Raw genomic sequence first — 22,246 nt, 5'->3', positions numbered from 1 at the left:
TGGAGAACATGCAAATGCTTCCTTATCAGTCTTCAGCCTGCCTGCTCTGCCTTCTGCTTTCCTGGGAGGATTAGAAAAGCATTTCAGAACTCTCCTCCAATTTAATGCCATCGTTTAGATATCTGTGCCACCTGTAACTTCAATTTCTAAACTTGAGAGCTGTACAGGCCTGTTACAAAGTGGTTACCTTCTGACCACTAACTTTCGAGAAAAACCTGGATCACTGAGACGAGAAGGAAGACAAATATAATTGAAGCACGAATGGTTTTCCTGAGGCCTCATGCTTTCTTTTTGCAGAGAAACCTTTGACAGCAGTTGGCCACTAGGGGTCCCCAGCAGGCTTTTTTAATGCACCAGAGGCACCGGCGCTCCTCACCCCTCCCTTTCCATCCCACAGATGCCAGGGGTAAAAACAACATTAAGCCCTGACGTCAGCCAGCCAGGGGAGCCACCCTGTTGTGCCCATAGGTATAGCTAAGGCTCTGAAGAGTGGGGCCTGGTGCTTTCCCTGCCAGCCCAGTTTTCAGCTTAAATCATTGCCCTAATGTTATTTTAATGTGCTGGGGGACCGTGGAGGACAGAGTCTGTGGCTGGGGAACAGCATTTAATTTCCTTTGGAGTTTGCAATGTGCCTGACACTTCTCAAGTACTTTGGTGAATATGAGAGACTGTAATCATTGCAAGAGCAAGCAGCTTTGGGGACTGTCTCCTTATTGGGCAAACTTCAAGACAAAGTTAAATTTTTGCTAGGGAAAGAGGAAGAAAGGAAATAGACATTTACTAAGTGGTTGATATATGCCATGCGCTTTACATTTATTGTATTATTTATTCTTAACAATAACCTCATAAAGTTGGGGTTATTGTTCTAAATGCTCAGATTAGGAAGGAGACATTCAGAGTGATTAAGCAATTTGCCTACTGCTGAACAGTTGATAAATGACCCAGGTAAGCCCACAGCGCTGGTCAGTCCGGATCCACAATCCTGCTCTGCTGTTGGTACACTTCCACCTTCTGGTTTTACTGTGAAGGCTCTCGCAAAGGAATCTACTCATTGTTTCACCTGAAGCTTTTAAAGTACGTAATCAAATCAAAATCTATAAAGGTGAAATAGCACTTTTTCTGGATAGCAAAATTAAAGCCTGAATGTAATCAAGCAAATGCTTATTAGGGGCATTTTGTCCACCAGGTGCTGTGTCTAATGCAGGTTCTGTTGAGGACCTGGTGTGCTTAATTCAGGGTAAGAAAAAGAAAAGCACTGCTCTTAGGGAAAATGTATTATTTTCACCAGAATGGCATAGATTGGCTCTGTCTACATCAAGTAAAAAAGTGAGCAATATCTGATTAATTGCTGCTGAATAGAAACACCTGATTCTTTACCACATTGCCAAAAGAAGGGTAGATTGACAAATAAAGAAGAATATATCAGGCTTGAAGTTTGGCCAAAAATTGCCGGTCAATACTCTGGAAATTTAGCAACAGGGAAATATCACAAGGGTTTATTTTAATCCACCCTGTCACAGTGCCCACCCCAGTCCCTGGTGTAGTGTAGCCTCTCTGCAAAGGCAGAATCAAAGTTGAATGATGTTTCTAAAAATGTTTGTAGGCCCACTGTGAATATCCCAGTCTCTCGCTGAAGTCACTTCATGTTGACTCAATACAGTCTGTCCTCCAAACCGAAGTGTAAATCAAGAAACCAAACCTTAGATGCTTCGAACACCAAAGCGCCCTCTTATATTCCTTCTAACTATTAGTAGAGTTAGGTGTTTGGCTGCTATTAGTCTCTGAGTGTTTATGTATTTGCGAGAAATGTGCCTCCTCCTCAATGTACCTTCTACATAATCTGGTTTTATCATACAGCAATTCCAAGGATTTATGAAGGTGAAATAACTCTGAAGTCCCTTGGATAAGACTCATTAAGTGGCCTATTTCTTCTGAAATTGAGGGAGCTGAACTACAGTAAAAAGGATGGATAATCAAAATACATATTATGCAATTTTTTAGTCAGTTGCCCTAAAACCTTAGCCATGGTCAACGTAGGTGAAAATGATAATAATGTAATTTATTTGTGCGCATGTTACCATCTCACCACCCAGCGGTGCCTTAAAATAGATAAAATGGATAAGCTGGTAGGACCTTTTGTAAAAACATTAATGCCTACTTTCAAAGGAAAACAAAATAAAGGATAAAGAAGATGTGACAAAGAAAATTCAAAGATGGGGTCTTAATTCTATCTGGGCTCATGGGAGACGGAGGGTGACATCATTTGGTAGAGAAGATGTCTGAAAATTCAGACTCTTGAAAAGAACAATGTCAATCTATTTTCTTCGCTTTTAAAATTTGCAAAAGAGGAATAATAATAGCAACATTTACCATTTATTGAGCACTTCCTATGAGCCAGGTTCTAACCTGAACCTGAACTCTAAAATAATTTCTCTTAATCCTTAGAAGTTTGATGTTATCCCGATGTGTATGAGGAAAAACTTAAAGTTAGTACTTGCCTACCCAAAATTAAAAGCTTTAATTTTGTTATCCAGAAAAGTGCTATTTCACCTTTACAGATTTTGATTTGATTACATACTTTAAAAGCTTCAGGCCGGGCGCCGTGGCTCAAGCCTGTAATCCCAGCACTTTGGGAGGCCGAGGCGGGTGGATCACGAGGTCAAGATATCGAGACCATCCTGGTCAACATGATGAAACCCCGTCTCTACTAAAAATACAAAAAATTAGCTGGGCATGGTAGCGCGTGCCTGTAATCCCAGCTACTCGGGAGGCTGAGGTGGAGAATTGCCTGAAACCAGGAGGCGGAGGTTGCGGTGAGCCGAGATCGCGCCATTGCACTCCAGTCTGGGTGACAACAGCGAAAACTCCGTCTCAAAAAAAAAAAAAAAAAAAAAAGCTTCTGGTAAAACGATGAGTAGATTCCTTTGCGAGAGCCCTCAACGGTAAAAACAGAAGGCGGAATGGTACCAATAGCATAGCAGGACTGTGGATCCGGACTGACCAGCGCTGTGGGCTTACCTGGGTCATTTATCAGCTGTACAGCAGTAGGCAAGTTAGCATTTGCCTAAGCTCATGAGTTTTGATGGTTTTCTGAGTTGTTGGGAAGATTTGCTAATGCTAGTGGTCTCACTGTGCTTTTTCACTGGGGCATGTGGTTGTAGGTTAAATAGCGGTGACCTTGGCTTAGGGTTAATAAAAGTAATATTAATAATAGCTGCAAGTTATTGACCGCAGTAAGCCAGTCTCTCTCTTCACACTTATCATTTCTTAGTTTTTACCAAATTATCTTCAAGGAAAATTTTATCTTCTCATTTCCACTGAGGAAAGAAAATTTCACCAAAGAGGAAACTGAGGTTTACGTTGCAAGGAAATGTTGAAACCCGGATCAAAGCTGGCTTTGCCCCTCCCCCAGCCTGTGTTCCTTCCACCCTCCAGGCACCGCTGCCCTGTGAGGATAATTACCAAGCGCAGACGTGCTCACCCGCACGGACACGCCCCCTCTGGTGGAAGTCAGAGGTACACGATGATGCCCTTGTATGAGTCAACCCTTTCTGCGTTTCAGGAGAATCTGCCCTTGTTTTTCAATTTGTCATCTCCTGTTCCTTAGCTAGAGACCCTAAATATGCATCTTCTACTTGTGACTCATCTGTTTTTGTTTTGTCTATTATTATTAAAAATAGTTGACAAAACAAACAGTAGGACAACTTACAAAATATGAATGAATGACACATACCCGCAGAACTCCTTTTTTTTTGTTTTATTTTGTTTTCTTTCCCATTTTAGACACTTTCGGTGGTTAGCAAAATCTACCAGAATATATCTGTCTTGTTTTCAGGATCTGTCAGAAATTGTTATGTTGTCTTGGATTTTGAGCATACTGTTTAGCCCACACCCTTGTTTGGCATGAGGTGAGACTGGGAATAAGAGAATAAACAGTTGCTTGTATAACATTTCTATAGAGAGGAAGTTATTAACTGACACCCAAGTGGAGAGACTCTTCTTTTTAATCCGGGATGACTGAGGAGGCCAGAGCTCTCCTTTCTGCTCTGGAACTGTGAGCCTGCATCCTCTTATGCCTTTGACACCTGACTTTCTGCCTTCATGTTCTGTGTTTGCGTTTTTCTCTCCCATTATGCTGTAAGCTTTGCGAGAGTGGGGACTGAGTTCCCTAACTGTTTTTATCCTATTTCTATTTCTAGTAGTAAGTGGTTTTCAGTCAGGCTTGGTGGAAACAAATTTAAAGAAGGTAAATAAATTGGATATAAGTTCAAGTATCTGACTAGGAATTTGGACATTATTTTGTAGTCCAGTGGTTCTCAAGCTTTTTTTTCTTTCTAGGCAAGCACCTAGGTATGTGATACACTCTAACCAGCAATGATTATCCTCTTTTCTTGAGTGCATGTGTGTGTTTTGGGGGGAGGGGAAAGGGTAGGCACAAGGCAGCCATGTGGTGAGAAGTTTTAGAGAGGCATCTAGTTTTTGGGAAAAAAAAAAAAAAAATCCCTTCGTGGCATATGGAAAGCATCCTCCCAGGCCCTACCAGGGCAGTAGAGAGAGTGAAGAGTCAAGAGTCACTGAAGTTTTTGAGTGAGAACATGGGAAAAGGAAGACGTATTTTTGGAACGCCATTATTCAGGTGTACTGGGCTGGAGCAGACATGAACTCAGAGATAGGAGGAAACTGGAGTCCCTTTATTTTGACGCTGTGAAAATCTGAGCAATATTGTGGATAAGGAACTGAAGAGGAGGGGTAAATGTGAGACATACAATGAAGGAAGAATTGATAAGAGGAAGAAAGAATTATCACCAGCTTCAGAGAATCCAAGCTTCCCTGATGGGGAAAGAATGATTCCATTAACAGTTACAGGGCAGTAAAATGGAAAAGCCAGGACAGAGGAAGGAAGAAGGGCACGTTTTCACTTTCTTAAGTTGGCATCAGTTAGAATTAACTGTTGTTTAATTTTCATATTTGCAAGTAGTTTTGGAGTCAAGAATTCCTTCTTACACATATTTATTTATGTAAATAAATATGTGCAAGTATTTCAGGGGATGTTTGGTTGGCTAGGTACAAATAATTTGATGGCAAAACTGTCTTTGCACATGTTCCTTCCTCTCTGAATTAAGACCCTTTCTTTATTTTTCATGAAAGCTTTCTTTGTTGATGCTAACACGTGAGAGCGTATACTTGCAGAAATATGTGTGAGTGATGACAGTTAGAACAGATAGAATTAGTAAAATTCTCTTAAGTTCAGATTCATGTCTATAGATAAGTTTCTACAATCCAGATCATAGTCCTTTCTTTTATGGGGAAAATATCCCATGGCTTAATGGGGCAGGTACTCTTCAAAGATAGCTGTCAAATCCTCTCCTTTATGCATGTGCTGCTTTTTTCTATCAGGAGGAGGGTCTGTCTCTCTTTTTCTGACTCTTAACAGGCTTTGTGACAGGCTTTAACCAATAGGAGGTGGCAGAAGTGAAGCTTTGCCACTTCTGGACCTTGTCATTAAGAGACCTGGTAGTGTCTGCTTTTGCTGTCTTGGATCTCGACCTCCATGCCGTAAGGAACTGTCGGCCATCCTGCTGAAGAGGAAGGTCATGAGGAAAAGCTCTTGAAGATCAGAAATCATGGAGAAAGAGACATGTGAAAGAGAACCAAAATGCCCCAGCTAAGAGCCAGCATAACACCTGGAAACAAGCTCAGCCCCTCCACCTGCCGGGTGCACCACGCAGAGCGAACACGATCCAAGCAATAATCAATCACTGTTTGCACCATTCATTGTTAGGGTGGTTTTTACATGTTGGTTGATAACTTACTCATTTATCAACTTAAAACTCCTTTTTATCATGTAATGATGAAAAGAGAAAAATAAATGTAGGTTCCAATGCATGATAATAAAACAAGCACTTACGTGAACTCCCCAAGTGAGAAGGAGAATACTTCCAAAACTATTGAGGCTAAACCTGTGGCCCAATCAGAGATAATCACCATCCTCAATTTGATTATCACCTTGCTTCAAAAAAAGCATCATCATTTATCTGTCACCAAATAATAGTGATTACTTGAAGCAGGAATCTTTGGAGAAAGCTGTGTTCTGAGACTCTCTTTGCTAATCTCTGAAAGAGAGGGGTATATGGAGATTACAGCTTAACTTCAAGACCTGAAAGACAGATTTCAAGTGGACAACTCAGAGAGCTCTGCGTGTGACCCCTACTACTGGGAGTTGAGTGGATGGAGATGGACTGGCTAATTGCTTTCTTTGGTGGCATAGCCAGGCAAGTTTCTGTTGTTGAGGGATTAGCCTGCATTCACAAAGTTTGTCAAAGAAAAGGTAGTGCTAGGATTTTTTCAGGGACCATGGGCCTTGAGAGAGAGAGACAGAGGTTTTTAGTCGTGACCAGTGTGGGCATCTAGAGGGCCAAATGGATCCCGGCAGCAAGAAACCAGTTCTGAGGTTCTCAAGGGTTGGTAAAGGAAAAGTAAATAATAACCCAGAAGAGAGACAACTGCAGGTCAGAGTGCCCCAGTGATACAAATCTCTGAAAAGCTCAGGAGAGTTCCCCAACAAGATCATTTCCTTTAAATACTTGCCAGGTCCGGAAGGCCCAAAGACAACTCACTATCATAGTAGTCCAAGGCACACATTTCTTACACTCTTTTATCTCCTCTCTCTGCCCAAAGAGAGAGGAGATGAGCAGAACCTCTTGCTGCTCAAAGTGTAGCCCTAGGACCAGTTGTAAGAGCATCACCATTAGAAAGCTTGTTAGAGATGCTGAAACTGAGGCCCCACCCAGATCTACTGAATCATCTGCATTTTAACATGATCTCCAAGTGATCTAAATATGCATTAGGGTGTGAGGCGTATGGTAAACTCAAGTTGGTGTTCACAGATTGGTAGAGGTGTGGCGGGGAAAGCTTCCTGGGAATGAGAAAAATCAACCGCCCTCTCCCACTTGACACAGAGGAAAGCCTGTCTCATGAAACAAATCTTAGAGGGAAAGTAGGCAATGAAAGTAAAGTTGCATTTCATTTACATCCCTCACGTGGTTTGTGTTCCAAATATCAAAGACAGGCATTTGATAAAGTCTCGTTTATTTCTTCCCTTTTCCATTTTTATAATAGTTGTTTCTCAAACTGTGGTTTGCTTTAGAATCTCCTAGGCTGCCTGAGCTTCAGAGCTAATGACTTGGACTTTGGACTCCACCTGTTTCGGTTTATTTTTAAAATGTTTTTTAGAGAAAGAGTCACGCTCTGTCACCTAGACTGGCAAGTCGTAGCACGATCTTGGCTCTCTGCAGCCTTAAACTCCTGTGCTCCAGCAATCCTGCTACCTAGGCTTCCCCAAGTGCTGGGGTTACAGGCCTGCCGCTCCTGGGCTCATCGGCAGTTTCTGTAAGCATCCTAGGTAATTCTTATATATACTAACACTTAGGAGGACTGATCTAGCACTTGCTGGGTCCCCAAATTTTGCCCTGCGGCTGCTATTTCTTTCTCACCCCAGTGTTCCTGTATTATTACTCTAAAGCTGGTCACATCATGTGCCACAATATAAAAAAGATTGGGACATATTGGCATAGAATGTCTAAACAGAGCAAGAGAGAGAGATGCACAGGTGGATAAATCGACATAAATGGGAGAAGAACTGACTCATCCTGTGGGACTAGGAGGAAGACAGTAATGAAAGTTACAGAATACAGGCCACTTTATACATTTGTGATAGAAAGACAAAGTAGTCGAGGATATTGGCAAGAAAATGGCTGAAGAGAATGGCAAGAGAATGGTTCCATTATGGGCAATGGAATTGAAGTTGAGTAGGGATGAAATGAAGACAATCAGATAGGGATAAAGTTAAAAAAAAAAAAAAAGCTGATCACATCAAAACCAGGGAGAGGACAAGACCAGCAATGAGAGAAAGGGAGGTAAATTCCATACTGTTGCTGAATGAAGACCATTACCCTCAGTCTTGCCCTGACTTCCACTCTCTCACTTTGCATATACATAATCCCGTCTTTCTGTTCTAGCCTGTCCGAGTTCCCAGTCTCTTAACCCTCTGATAGCCTTAACACAGATTAGGGAGCACAACTTTAAAATGGGGTAAATCCACTTGCCCTGCAGCAGTTTTGGGGAGTGGGAGGACCAGCTCTCTCTGCCAGCGCTGTATTCGTAGGTGGAGGTGTTCTCTCACACCCAGGTTAGAATGCCAAATGAATTTTGTTACAGAAACTAATTGAGTGTTTTTACTTATACATTAGATCAGAACTGTGGACTGGTCTGAGAAAAAGACCAATATTAGTAATGGTTTTTAGTGAAAATCTATCAATTTGACTTACTTATTTGGGAGACTTTAACCCATTTTTAAACAGGGGACTGATTCTGACACTGTGTCAAAGCTTGCAGAAGTTAAGGTGAATCTGTTCATTCATGGCCTCCTTGGGATGTGATAACTGTCTTTCTAAACAGAAAAAAGCTCACAGACATCTCAGTAACACCTAAAGATGCCTCAGCCACTGGCATATGGCTACTCTGAAAGTGATACAGTGTTAAATTCATCAGAAAGACCAGCTTGTCATAAAAAGTATATTTTAGGTTCTGAATGCAATTTTTATTTGTAGAAAGGATCCCAGAATAAAATGTCTAATCATTTCCTTTCAGATAGGCTTTGTGATATTTCTTAGGCTGTAGAGGAGGCGAAAGGCTGAAGACTGCAGGGAGGTAATGGGCAGAGGTAAAAGAGCCCTGCAGGAGCTGTGTCTGAGCTCCTCCTGGAAATAGCTTCTCTAGAGAATGGGACTCTGTAGCCTCCACATTTCTGAGGGATTACCACAAACCTGGTTGCTGTCAGGAACAAAGTGATCCCAAAGCCCTCTTGTCCAGCATATCCAGTTGCTGACATGAAATGCAACTTACAGAGGAGGAAAATGTCATTTTCATGCACTTACCACAGGTGTACCTAGGACTCCTTGGTGTCTTTTTTATCTTTTCCATGAGCACCTCACATCATCCACAGGGAGAGAAGTCAATTCTCTCCACAGCACTGGAAAAACACTTGTTCACCAGTGAAGGTTATTTGAGTCCTATGTACAGTCTTATATAGAATTTGGGAAGAAGCAATTTGGAAGCCTTGATTTGGGAAACTGTGATGTTTCTCATGTAAAATGGAGTCATGTATATTGCATGTTAATAAAATAATGTATTAGGTGGATAAATGTAGCATATTATGCTTGAATATCTATAAAATATTTCTTTTCTAAAGCAATGTGGTTTAGTGAAAGAAACATAAATGTTAGAATGAGTCGGAGATAGGTAGGCAAATTCTGATTTGCCTACTAGTGAGTTAAGTGTTTGGGGCAAGTCACTGGCAATCTATCATAATTTTTCATCTAAAAAACAGAAGTACTAATAGCAATCTCACAGGGCTATTGTGGGATTAAATAATATAACAACATCAAGCATATATCTGTACATAGCAAAGACCCAATAATGTTTATCTAAGACATTTCCAGCCTAATTCCATTTTCATATATACAGTAAGTTAAAGGCATCTTATTGTTAACGAAATCAATTAAATGTGGTCAAAATATTAGGAATGTTTAAAATACAGAATTTTATTTTATTATTTAAAAAATGGAGACAGGGTCTCACTCTGTTGCCCAGGCTGGAGTGCAGTGGCACAATCACAGCTCACTGTAGTCTCCAACTCCTGGTCTCAAGCAAGCTTCCACAGCAGCCTCCAGGGCAGCTGAAACTACAGGAGTGCACCACCATGTGTGGCTATTTTTAAATTCTTGTCTTTAGAGACAAAGTCTCACTATGCTTCCCAGGCTCTTCTTGAACTCCCGGCCCCAAGTGATCCTCCCACCTCATTCTCCCAAAGTGTTGGGATTACAGGTGTAAGCTGTCACATCCAGCCCATAATTTATTTATGATGGTGACCTATTCCATGGGCTAATGCAATATATTTATTTTATATTTTGTATTTAATTATGTTTCTTGATTTATTACCCATCATGGAATGATAAGTCCTGTCAAGACCTAAAGGAATAAGGAAATCTCCGTGAACTGTATATAAGTCTAAAAAATAACAATGAAATAATAGGAGTAAAAGATATTAGATTGAGTGAAAGTTGATTACTTAATTGCTCCCAACCTTCCTTTTTTTCCCTGAACCTCAAATAAAGCTAACTCCCATTGTTTTTCATTTTGGGAGTTTTCAGAAAAACAGGAAAAGAAATTTACAACCTGAGGGAAGCTGTAAGAGATGGGAAATGATAGAGTTCTTTCCACCCAGGTCAGTGGAGCCTGACTCCCCTGCTGAGATGGTAAGTAGAAACCTCATTGTATTTTCCCCCCTACTTTTAGTTTTGAAGGTATTTTGAAACTTATCAAATGTTCTTATGTTTCTGTTTTGTCACCAGACCACCTTTGATAATGGCTCTTCTGTCCAGCCATACTTCAGAAGATGCCAGCAGGACAGCAGAACAGCAGGTGCCTTGCCTCAGGTGGACAGCCTCCAGTCTTGGTGATGACTATACATTGTGTCAGCTTCTGTCCCACATATCCATATAAATCTCATACATATTCATTTTTACTTTAAAATATTGATGTTTGTAGGTTGAAAGATACTCATATATTTAAGAAGAACATAGTAAGTGCCTGTGTGGTGGCTCTGTATTTTGTCAGCTTCACTAAACTGGAACTATGTTTTCCAGAATTCACTTTCCTGTATGTTTCAAGATCAGGGTCGTCTGCAAGAGAAATTTTCATAAGATTTGGGAAACAGAAAAGAAGCACAGCCATTTTTGTATGCTCTGAAGTTTGGTGCATAGTGCCAGTCATGACGGCAGCCTGTGCATGCTGTCACTGACCTGCTTGGCCTACCTGGGTAGCCAGGTGGGCAGCCCCTGGGTCTGCAGCTTCTCCAGTTCTTGCTGGATTGTCTGCTCTGGCCACTCTGTTTCCTAACTCTATGGTCAATGGGGATTAGCTTCTCTTGTATGTCACCTGTGTCATCAAGGCTGGAGGTAGTAAGAGACATATATTGGTTCCAGCCTATCCTTGCTTTCTCCCACTTTGCTTCCAGCTGTTCTTCCCAACTACTGTTCCAGCTTGCCTATTGCAGTCTCCAGGCCCCACATCAGAGGCAGGGGAAACATCCAGCTACTTTATTTTACATTACTCATAGTAATACTGCTTCTCTGGTTGCCCTTGACTGACACAGCCTGCATATATCAGACACTGTACTGGGTATAGACATAGCAATGATGAGCCAGTTCAGCATTGACCTCTTTTATAGAGCTTAAAATCTAACCTAGGATATTATTATTATTATACAAAAGAAATAACACATGTTCCTTTTAATTTTCAACCAAGCTGAGGGTATTTAATAACATTTTTATTTTTATAGACCTTTTTTAGTTTTCAAAGACCTTTCTTACTTTTCAAAGACCTTTCTTGTTATTTACTCATTGTCACATCTTTACAGCTGTGGAGAAGACTAAGCAGAGACTTAAAACCACTCCTACCCCAAGGTTGCACAATTTTTAAGTGGCAGGAATGTAGTCTTCTGGTTTATATTCCAGTGCTTGTCTTAATGTGAAAGTTATAAAAATAAATCAAATGTCTTACTTTCATGGAGCAAATATTACTACCAGATCAGTTGTGTCTACATTTCACCAAAATATTTACCAATCCAGAAAAAAAAAACCCAACACGAGATACTTGGCACCATCTAGGAAACCTCATTGGATTTCTCAGTTTTCAAACAATTACCTTGACATCAAGTAGATGTGACCCTAGAAATATGAGAAAAATAAAATGTCAGTTGTCTTGGTGACCTTTTCTTTGATGCTAAGCTTCACATAACTGGCATCTACAGGTTTCACTTTTAGACTATGTTCTTCCACAGTGTGGCAGGAGAGATGCTGAAATTTGTGCCAATATTTCACTGGAGGTGATCATTTTCAATCTGTGTACACAGGGGCATAGCTGGAGTGACAGGCACTTCTGCTAATTACACCACCTAGATGGATTTTGACAAAAAATGACAGTCATGACAGCATTTCCTCCAGAGCCTAAAGTCTGTGAGTGGGTCATAAGAGTTATCCAGTCAGCTCTAGGTTCTGTCTCCTTTTAAGCAACCAGAAGCAGGCTGTTTCCCTGAGAGTCAGGGCATGTGCCTAGCATCCTTAATGTGCTCTTAAATACATTTGTTTATAAAGTTAATATATGCTGGTTTGTAAAATTAAACTCTGTAGAAGGTTGTGGGAAAAAAATTATCACCTGTTCCCCCTCCCCTATTTCTACTTCCCAGAGTTAGTCATTCTCAAAAAGTAATATATATATACACACACATAAACATTTCCAGACACTTGAAAGCCTATTTATTCATTCAACAAGCATTTATAGAGTGTCTACTAATTACCAGGCAGTACTTATGGTATTGGAATTACAGCAGTGAACAAAACAGACAAAAATGTATTTGGTTCCTGGCAACATGTACATGTTTGTTTTCATTTAGTCCCTGGCAACACATACATGTTTGTTAGCCAATATAACTCAACACCTATAACAAATAGACCCTATATATTTAATAGCTCCAAATTATAGAAATTTATTTCTTGTGAATATAACATGATTGGGCCATGAACAGTCACATAGGAACCCAGGAGAGGCACTATCACCTTTAAGAGATGGATTCCAAGTTTTTGGAATAGTGGTCTCTATTTCGGTCAGCTGAGAGGGGTTATGGAGGAGAGCGTGGGGGAGAATTTTTATGAGCTGGATTTGGAGGTTAGGGCACCACACATCCACTCCACATTTAATTGGCTACAACTCTATGACCTCAACACACCATTTACAGTTTGACCTTGGACAAACTAACATTTCTGTGCCTCATTTATAGAGTGCAGATAATAAGAACATGTTCTTTGTAGGGCTGTTGTGTTGATTAAATGATGAAATACATATAAAGCTTTTTGAATGGCTTCTACCACAAAGTAAGAACAATAAACATTGGCTGGGGAATGTAGTCTATTTGTGTGGTGGGAAGAAGAAGGGAAGACCATTTAAAGAAAAGGTAGTTGTTTCTGCTCAGTAGATCTAAACTATTCCTTTGCACAAGTAGGATCAGATTTTAACTACTCTTTTGAAACAGTATTCCAGATAGTTTTCCATATTTGAAGTATAACTCTACCTACTTTTTAACAACTATTTAGTATTTGCTTCCATTTCATATGGATGTAACATATTTAACTGTATTGATTGACATTTAGGTAGTTTCTACATTTCTATTACAAACAAAGATTTGATTGTTATTCTTGTTCACAGATAGTGGTGCATACCTACACTGTATGCTGAAAATTCTTGGAAGTGAAATTCCTAACTTGCACTGTTGTTAAAACTTTAGAGCAATTACATTTAGCAGAATTTAATTGAGCAAGGAACAATTCTCAAACTGGGTAATGCTGAGAACCAGAAGTTCAGAGAACTCTGCTCAGCATGGAGGTTAGGGAACATTTATAGACAGAAAAGGAAGGTACCCAAACAGCTTGCTTAGCTGCAGCTGGGTGCTTGCCTTAGTTGAACATGGTCTAATGCGTTGGTAGCCTATGACTGGCTGAAGCTCAGCTGCTGTAATTGGCTGATATTCAGCCTTTTGTTACTTGTAATAATTCCTAAATTAGGCTTTCAGTTTGTTTAGGTGCTAAGTTAGGTAGCAGTTTGTTTTGTAGGAACTTAAGGTACTAGGCATTCTCAGGCCACATTTGTTTAGTTTAACACTGTATGACAATTAATGAAAACATTTGGCTATGAAATGCAGGAAAATTATCCTAGTCTTTTGTGAGGTCTTATTGATGAAATACCCAGACTTATCATTATTACATTATCTATTTTAAGGCAAAACAGGGGAAATATTAAAACTATTTAAAACTTTTTTAGGGCATAACAGTTCAATTTCTAAGGGAATAATGTTAATAACAGCTGCCATTTATTGAATGCCCATAGTATTTCTTTTCTTTTCTTTTTTTTGAGACGGAGTTTCGCTCTTGTTACCCAGGCTGGAGTGCAATGGTGCGATCTCAGCTCACTGCAAACTCTGTCTCCTGGGTTCAAGCAATTCTCCTGCCTTAGCATCCCGAGTAGCTGGGATTAAGGCGCCGCCACCATGCCCAGATAATTTTTGAATTTTTAGTAGAGACGGGGTTTCACCTTGTTGACCAGGAAGGTCTCGATCTCTTGACCTCGTGATACACCTGCCTCGGCCTCCCAAAGTGCTGGGATTACAGGCGTGAGCCCCTGCGCCCAGCCAGTATTTCTAATTCTTACAGAAATCTCCTACAAGATTTAACAGGTAATAAAACTTAGGATCTTATAATTTAAGTAGATTATCTCAAGTCACATAGGAAGTTTATGGCAGAGCTGCTAGTAGGACACAGTTGTGCCCAATTCCAAAAGCCTTCTTCTGTGGGAGTCAGTCTCCTAAAGAGGAAACTGATGCTTCTCAGGACTCATTCTACCATTCAATGGGAATAGAGCTTGCATTGGCCAGGTTTTAACTGCAGTACCGCCCCCACCTCGCACCTGGGTGTAGGAAGTTCCTACCCATCCCTCAGTCTTCAGTTCACCTTACCCTCACCAGAGCTGGGAGGACGCCTGCTCAGTCAGCGCACAGCTCCCAGGTACTTACCCACTTGCAGCATCTTCTCCACCCTACTCAGATTGCTTCTTCCTTAGTTTCATCCACTCAGGATTTTCTAGGTGTGGTCTGTAGAGAAGCATATGGAAATCATCTGGTATACTGGTTTAAAATATGCTCTGGGAGCTGGATTCAGTAATCTGCATTTTAAGTAAGCTCCCCAGGTATTTTTATGTACAATGATTTCAGAATCACTTTCCTTAGCTTTTCAAAGGAGAGAGACTGTCTTATTCATTGTTGTTTCCAGGGGTTCTGATATTTATTATGTATTCATTGATATTTCTTAAGAAAAAGTAATGAACTAGGGTGTCCTGAACAAAATCTGGCCCATCTCAGTAGCCTTGGCACTGAGCACATGCTTAGTGCTGCATAGGAATTCAGTAAGTGTTTGACAAAAGAAGTTTTAAATGGATGAATAAATAGCAAGAAATTAAAAGAGGTTCCAGTAAAATTCATTTTGGACTGATTCTGTTACTTTGGGCAATTCACAAAACCTCTCTGAACCTGAATTTCCACATTAAATAGATGGGATAATAAGACTCATTCCCATATCTCAGAGCTCATTGTGGATACCCACTCCTTAAATGAAATTATATGTATAAACCACTTAACACGAAGTCTGGCCTAGAGCAACTGCTGAATTAAATGGTGCCCATTGTAACGATAATAATGCCTGTAAAAATGCTCCATAAAGCTCCGTGCAGATATCAAGCACTACAAGCACTATTATTATTTCCATTATGTACTTTAATCAAGCTGACAATGGTGCTTTGCTTTCATGTTAAATAGGTGGTTTCTAGGAATACCAGCAGGAGGTGTTTGATATGCAAAGGATCCAGACCAATGCAGGAGGTGAGTTGCAGCCCCTACTACTTGCTTCCCCTGTGGTCCAGCAGCAAACTTTCTGAGACAGGACAATATCTAGACTGACTGACTGACTCACAGAGGCGGTGGCTTCCTCCCTTGAGGAGGCAGCTGTCTTCTTAGTCAGCTGTTCCAGAGGACCATAGAAGGCACTCCTGGTCAGGTGGGAAAGGGAAGGAGCTGATGAGAGCACACAGGCTTTGCAAGTAATCTCCAAGGATTTCTTGACCTATGGTGAAAATAAAACAGAAATTTCACATGAAGAAGTCAATTTCAGGCCCTGGTTTTTGATATTTTGCCAGCATAAGGGTTTTATCATCCTTCCTCCACTGAAAATCACATTTTGATCCACTTCAAAGGGCTTTTCCATTAAAGTAACAAATAGGCAGGGCTTAAGGGAGCCCTCATGTCTGCCACACATTTGCAAAGCTACTCTTTGGGTCTCCATGGAAGATCTCAGGTTTAATGGATTTAATTTTTTTTAGTAAGCTACATGTTTTGAGGCTAGTACATAGAAGTTTTGGATGATAACAAAATTGTCTGAAGGAAGGAATTGGCACTGGACATATTTCAGCTATAAGTGGAATCCTGTAGTTGAGCAGATACTTCCCAAGAAAATTCATGGGAAAAAAATGATCATCTCAGGGAAAAAAAAATCAATCACAAAACTAAGCAAATTCTGTATGTCATACCACTAGTTCGTGTATAATATATATTTCAGGGCACCCACTCATCCACACAATCTTCAGGGGAAATTTTTTATTGCAAAATCTCTGCAGTTTACTGTCATGTTCTTTGCTGAGTGACACTGTTTCACAGGTCAAGTGTAATTGGAGGAGAGATGGGCACCATGTCCTAGAAAGGTGTTTACGTAGGCTGGCCAGTGACTTACTACAGGTGTGGCCTGGCTCAAGGTGATGAGCTAGTCAATCAGGAAATAGAAGAAAGCTGCAGCTGGTGTTCAGCACAGCAAATTAATCTGAGCATGGTGTGGCCATCTTGGCCACATGCAAACTTCAGGCAGATGACGCTAGGAGAACTTGAAGCAGGTATACAAGGAGGTCACAGTGATCCCAAGAAGCTGACAGAGAATAACCTTTATTTTTTATGGCTTCCCAGTTCTGTACCCTGTAGGCTAGCCTGTTCTTTGCCCTTGTTCTGAGGTTGCTTCAAGATTCCACTCTGTGTAAAATTCCCTCTTGCTTGTTCAGGTAGGTTTTTGTTCTTCTCAGCCAAAAGAAATCTAATGAGAGCTGTTTGATCTCGCCCACCTCCCTAACCCCACCTCATGCTTTTCTCCCCTTTGCTCTCTGCCCTTTTTCTGTGTTAGGAACAACTTGAGCTCTTGCTTTCTTCCAGTCATTCGCATTTTTATTCTCAATACCTGGAATGTCCTTCTCTTAGCTCCTTGTACATGGGATTCATTCTTTCCCCTGCATCTCAGCTCTAACCTCCTTTCTTCAGAGAGGCCTTCCCTGATCACTCACTGTACAAGGTCATTCCCCAGTTACATTCGGTCTCCTCATGTTCATTTCCTTCAGAGCCTGAATCACAATGGTTCTAATTTGTTCCTTCCCATTGTCTCACTAGAATGTAAGCTCCATAAAGACAGAGTCCTTGTCTGACTTGTTCACTGCAATTTCTTTCTTTTTTTTGAGACAGAGTTTTGCTCTTGTCACCCAGGCTGGAGTGCAATGGCCTGACCTCTGCTCACTGCAATCTTCGCCTCCTGGGTTCAAGTGATTCCCTGTCTCAGTCTCCAAGTAGCTGGGATTACAGGTGCCCACCACTACACCCGGCTAATATTTGTATTTTTAGTAGAGATGAGGTTTCATCATGTTGACCAGGCTGGTCTTAAGTTGCTGACCTCAGGTAATCCTCCCGCCTCAGGCTCCCAAAGTGCTGGGATTACAGAAATGAGCCACCATGCCTGGCCTGTTCACTGCAATTTCTTAGTGCTTATAAGAAGCATTTAATAAATATCTGTTGAATAAATTATTGAATGAAAGACTATGCTTTCAGGAATCGTTTCTATAGTTTGTTACCAGAGAAGTTTCTCTGAATGTGTAGAACACCGAGAAATACCATTTGACCCAGCAATGGCATATATACTCAAGGGATTATAAATCATTCTACTGCAAAGACACATGCACATGTATGTTTATTATGAAACTATTCACAATAGCAAAGACTTGGAACCAACCCAAATGCCTGTCAATGATAGACTGGATAAAGAGAATGTGGTACATATACACAATGGAATACTATGCAGCTATAAAAAAGAATGAGTTCATGTCCTTTGCAGGGACATGGATGAAACTGGAAACCATCATTCTCAGCAAACTGACACAAGAACAGAAAACCAAACACTGCATGTTCTCATAAGTGGGTGTTGAACAATGAGAACACACAGACACAGGGAGGCGAATGTCACACACTGGGGCCTAGGGGTGGGGAGCTAGGGGAGGAATAGCAGGGGGTAGGGGGATTGGGGAGAGATAACATTTGGAGAAATACCTAATGTAGATGACAAGGCAACAGATGCAGCAAACGACCACCATGGCACGTGTATACCTATGCAACAAACCTGCATGATCTGCACATGTACCCCAGAACTTAAAGTACAATAAGTAAATTTTAAAAAATTGTTGAATGAATGGGATCCTGATAAATTTCTTTGTTTTAGATGCTGCTGAGGATAGGCCTCGGTACTTGTTACTGCAGGATAATTCTATGCCCTTGTATTGAACCCTTTCTTCTAAGCAAGTTTGAAGGAAGTTCTATAAAATCAAACAAGTTTTGATAATTTTTTCCACTAATTTATATATAACTATGAGAGAAACGTTTAATGAATATAGAAATATTTGCCCAAATAAACACTGTTGCACATACAAAGATATGGCGCTATCAAATTGAACCATTGGAGGCAGGCAGCTTTCCCAAGTGGAAGCTTATAGTTGCTCATTGGATGATATACAAAAGTCAGAATTAGGCCTATGAAAAATGGGTTAGGTGCTGTTGTTTCAACCTTCAGTTTGTTTGAAAGTTCAATGTACAAACTCATGTACCCCCAAGGCTGTGTGTGTCAAGTTAACCTGAGAGAGAGCTATTCTGTTTATGCCAAATTTATGTTTGAATTTTCTCTAAACAGCAGTGATTTGTCTAGAAAACACCTCCTCTTCGTATGGATGTAGAAAAGCTGTACTCACTGAGATGTCTAGATTTATTGTTGATGCATTATTATGGCCTTGAATTCCTGGGCTCAAGAGATCCTCCTACCTTGGCCTCCCAAAGTGCTGAGGTTATAGGCATAAGCCACGATGCCTGGCCAATTTTTTCTTTTTGCTTATGAATACACCTTATTTTATATATAAGGCAAATGATATAACTTTACACTTCATTTCTTAGCAATCTCTTTTTATTTATTTACTGTATTGAAGTTGAGCTGGAAATACGAGATTGCTCATTTTACAAGTAAAGCTCCAGAAGCTAAATGCTTTGCAGAGTTTACAATGAGTGAGGGGCAAATACTGGGATGAAGGGCTACAACCATCCAACCATCTTATCAAAAGAGCAATTAAAAATTATTCATGCAGGATTTGCAATGAAATAGAAAACCTGGGTTCTGCACCCTTAATCCAACACCTTCCCTAAAGGATATAAGAGAGTTGAGGCTGGAGAAAGGGAATGAGAAAGTATCTTTCAGTAAGTTGTTGGAGGGCTGTCACATTTTCCTTCCCCTTCCCTTCAGGAGTGTAGGTAGGGAAGTGCTTTCTTTTCACCTCAAGTCTAATGAGAAGGGTTTTGAGGGAGCTGAATTCAAGCTTGTTATGTGTCTCCTGGAATTTGGGGATACACAAGAGACTGGTCATTGACTTGCAAAAAAAACAAAGGCAGATATGTCAGGAATTGCTTATGATGGCAGAGTGAGGCCAGTGGGCAGTGCTGGAGCATGGATTGATGTGGGAAGAATGTATGAGGTCCTACTGGCCAGGCGGCTGCCACAGAAGGCAGCCAGGTGAAAGCTATATGAAAAACCCTTCCCAAGAGGGGAGGCTGACAGAATGAGGAGACCAAAGCAGTAGGAAGCTGTGGGTCTATACTAGGGCAGGGAGGTAGGAAGTAGAGGATACAGAAAGGTTAGGTGGAGGGTGTATCACCCTTGAGGAAATGGTGCAGTTTAGTGTTCAGCTCTAATGATCCACTGTGGTCGGAAAGCACCAACGTTAGACCACAATAGAGCTACTCTAGCAAGACCTTTGTTTCTTTTTGTCTTTACTTCCCTGCCAGCCTGCTCCAGTGGGTGGGGTTACTGTGGTAAATGTTGGATGGGGTGAAATAATTAGAAATGTGGCAAGAGACCTGAGGGAAGAATGGGTACCACAGACCAGACATCCCAATCCCTTCCCTGCTGCAGATTTCTGCCTGAAATTGGTCTGAACTAACAAAGAGAAGAAAGAGTATTGCATTAAATGGGACTGTTATTATGTCTAAAAGTAACTGAAAAAAACTATGTAACCCATTCAAGTTTTTATCCAGGGACAAGAAGATAGGTGAGAGAGTTTGCAGTGGGTATTTGTGATAAAGAATAGACTTGGAGTTTCCACACTTTTGAATTCTATTTGTTCAGCATAATAGTTACGTAAGCAATTAAATATAACATGATAATTACATATAAAGTTTAAGCAATAATACATATAGTTTAATAACACATATTTTTAGTTTCTGGCTTGGGGACCACACTGTGAAACCCATTTACCTAGACCCCAGTCGAACTCATTCCTCCCCAGATCATGGAATTCTACTTGTCACCAGTGGACGTTTCAGGTGTCATTAGTTTTGAAGCCTGTTTCTGCTTATGCTACTTATAACCAACCTCAGCATTTTGTTTGCTAATACTCTGATGACCTCTTAGAATCTTGTGGGTTTTGGTTGCTTTTCCTATCCAAAAAGAAGGATGTAATATTTTTTTGTTAAATTTTTCTTTTAGGCTAAGTAGGCTTTATGGTGTCCGCAAACAATACTTATTGAAGACTTTCCCATTAATAAAACAATAAAGTAAAATAATATAAAGATCCTTCTATTTATACATCAGATTACCTTCTAGAAGCCACTTTGTAGCAAAAGAATCACCTGGCTGTGTCTGCAACTACCACTTCCCATGGAGTGGCTAAATGGAATTTTTATGTGTTGTTCATTAAATTTTCTCTGCCAACTATATTTACACTTAAAACAGTAAAAAGAATTTTTCCTCTTTTGGGAGGAAAAGGATACTTTCTCAGTAAATGTTTTCTTTGTCCAAGCATAGGCACACGCATTAAAGATTTCCCTGTCAAACAAGGATACCACAGACTCAAATCTCACTTAGGTGTTAAAACGTTCCAGATTGCACAACTTCTAAGTGTGCATATTTTATATCACAAAGTCAGGTCTCTCATTTTGCTCAAATACTCACTTGACCCATCATTTCAACTCCAAGTGGTACTTGCTTATATAGTACTATGCTTTCTAACAGATGATAGAGTTGTCATTCTGTTTAAGGCTTGTATAGTTTTGGTGAATGCTATCGACATGTAGCGATTATACACAGATGGCAGATTGTGGCCATCTTGCAAATATATTTCCATAATCATTTCTACAGATGGGAAATGTAATGACAAAAAAGGAAAGAATTGATTCTAAAGCACAGAAAATATGTTCAAACAGCTTCCTTCCCCAAAACAAACTTGACCAACTTTGCAACTGATCTTGGCATGTGCTCTTATGTTTAAGGCAGTGTTTGGTTTTTAGGTTTTCCATGGCTTTTTTCATGCCCACTACATTTCTTTTCAGATTTTGGCAGTTCTCATTAGGTATTTCAATTACTAGTCAAGAAATCTTACAAACAGGAAGTAATTTTAATGAAATTATGAGAATTAGGTTGAGGATGATTTGACTACTTACAGCCAATATGTGTCTGTCCCTATAGGTTTTTCTTTTTCCCCTTCTCTCCTGATACAATTGGCTATTAAGGTTTCAAGTGTAGCCACTCTGGAAGATTACCAGATGTCCCAGCATAAGAAAATGTGTACCCAGCATTTGAAGAACACTGTTTTGAGATTTTATCCATTTGCACACTGTGGTTAGCTCTGTTAATTCAATTACCTTAAAAAGCAGCAAATATAAAATCTAATTTTATTTCATCTCCTTTCTCTCTTTTTTGAGTCTTATTACTGCGTTACATGTAATTGGTTTCTTCATTTAGAGCATCTTCTTCATTAAGTGTAAATTTCATGAATTTTACATTTAAAGTAACAAAAAGAATTTTGTCACAAATGATAATAAGGACTCATAAAAATTTAGAGCTAACTTTTTCTAGAAACCTTATTTTCTTTTTACTTCACATAAATCAGTTATTCTTTCTTTTAAGTTACTTCCTGAATAACAGAAACCTCTGTTAAATATATTTTTCTAAAGGTCCAAAATACAACCATGAAAATCTTTTGAGAGCCCTTTCTTTCAGGCCGAGTCAACATGAAATAAAACTTTATAGTAAGCTGAGAGTCTCTTGGCCTCTGTGTATCTACCTTTGATGTCTCCCCTCTTATCCTCCAGTGACATATCAGGACAACTCACAGGTCCCACAGCTCCTCCAGGACACCCAGCTAATATATTTGCACAGAAAATATTACCTAAAAGAAAAATAAATCC

At 40.1% G+C, this 22,246-nt stretch overlaps 1 pseudogene; it reads left to right on the top strand.

The window, feature by feature from the left end:
• Nucleotides 1–17,562: 17,562 nt before the first annotated feature.
• Nucleotides 17,563–17,660, top strand: LOC118152433 (small nucleolar RNA U3; annotated as a pseudogene).
• The last annotated feature ends 4,586 nt before the right edge of the window (nt 17,661–22,246 follow it).

Source organism: Callithrix jacchus, chromosome 3, assembly GCF_049354715.1.
Source record: "Callithrix jacchus isolate 240 chromosome 3, calJac240_pri, whole genome shotgun sequence".
Classification (NCBI taxonomy): Eukaryota; Metazoa; Chordata; class Mammalia; order Primates; family Cebidae; genus Callithrix; species Callithrix jacchus.
The sequence above is the reverse complement of the archived record's forward strand: the minus strand, read 5'-3'. Positions and strand labels throughout refer to the sequence as shown.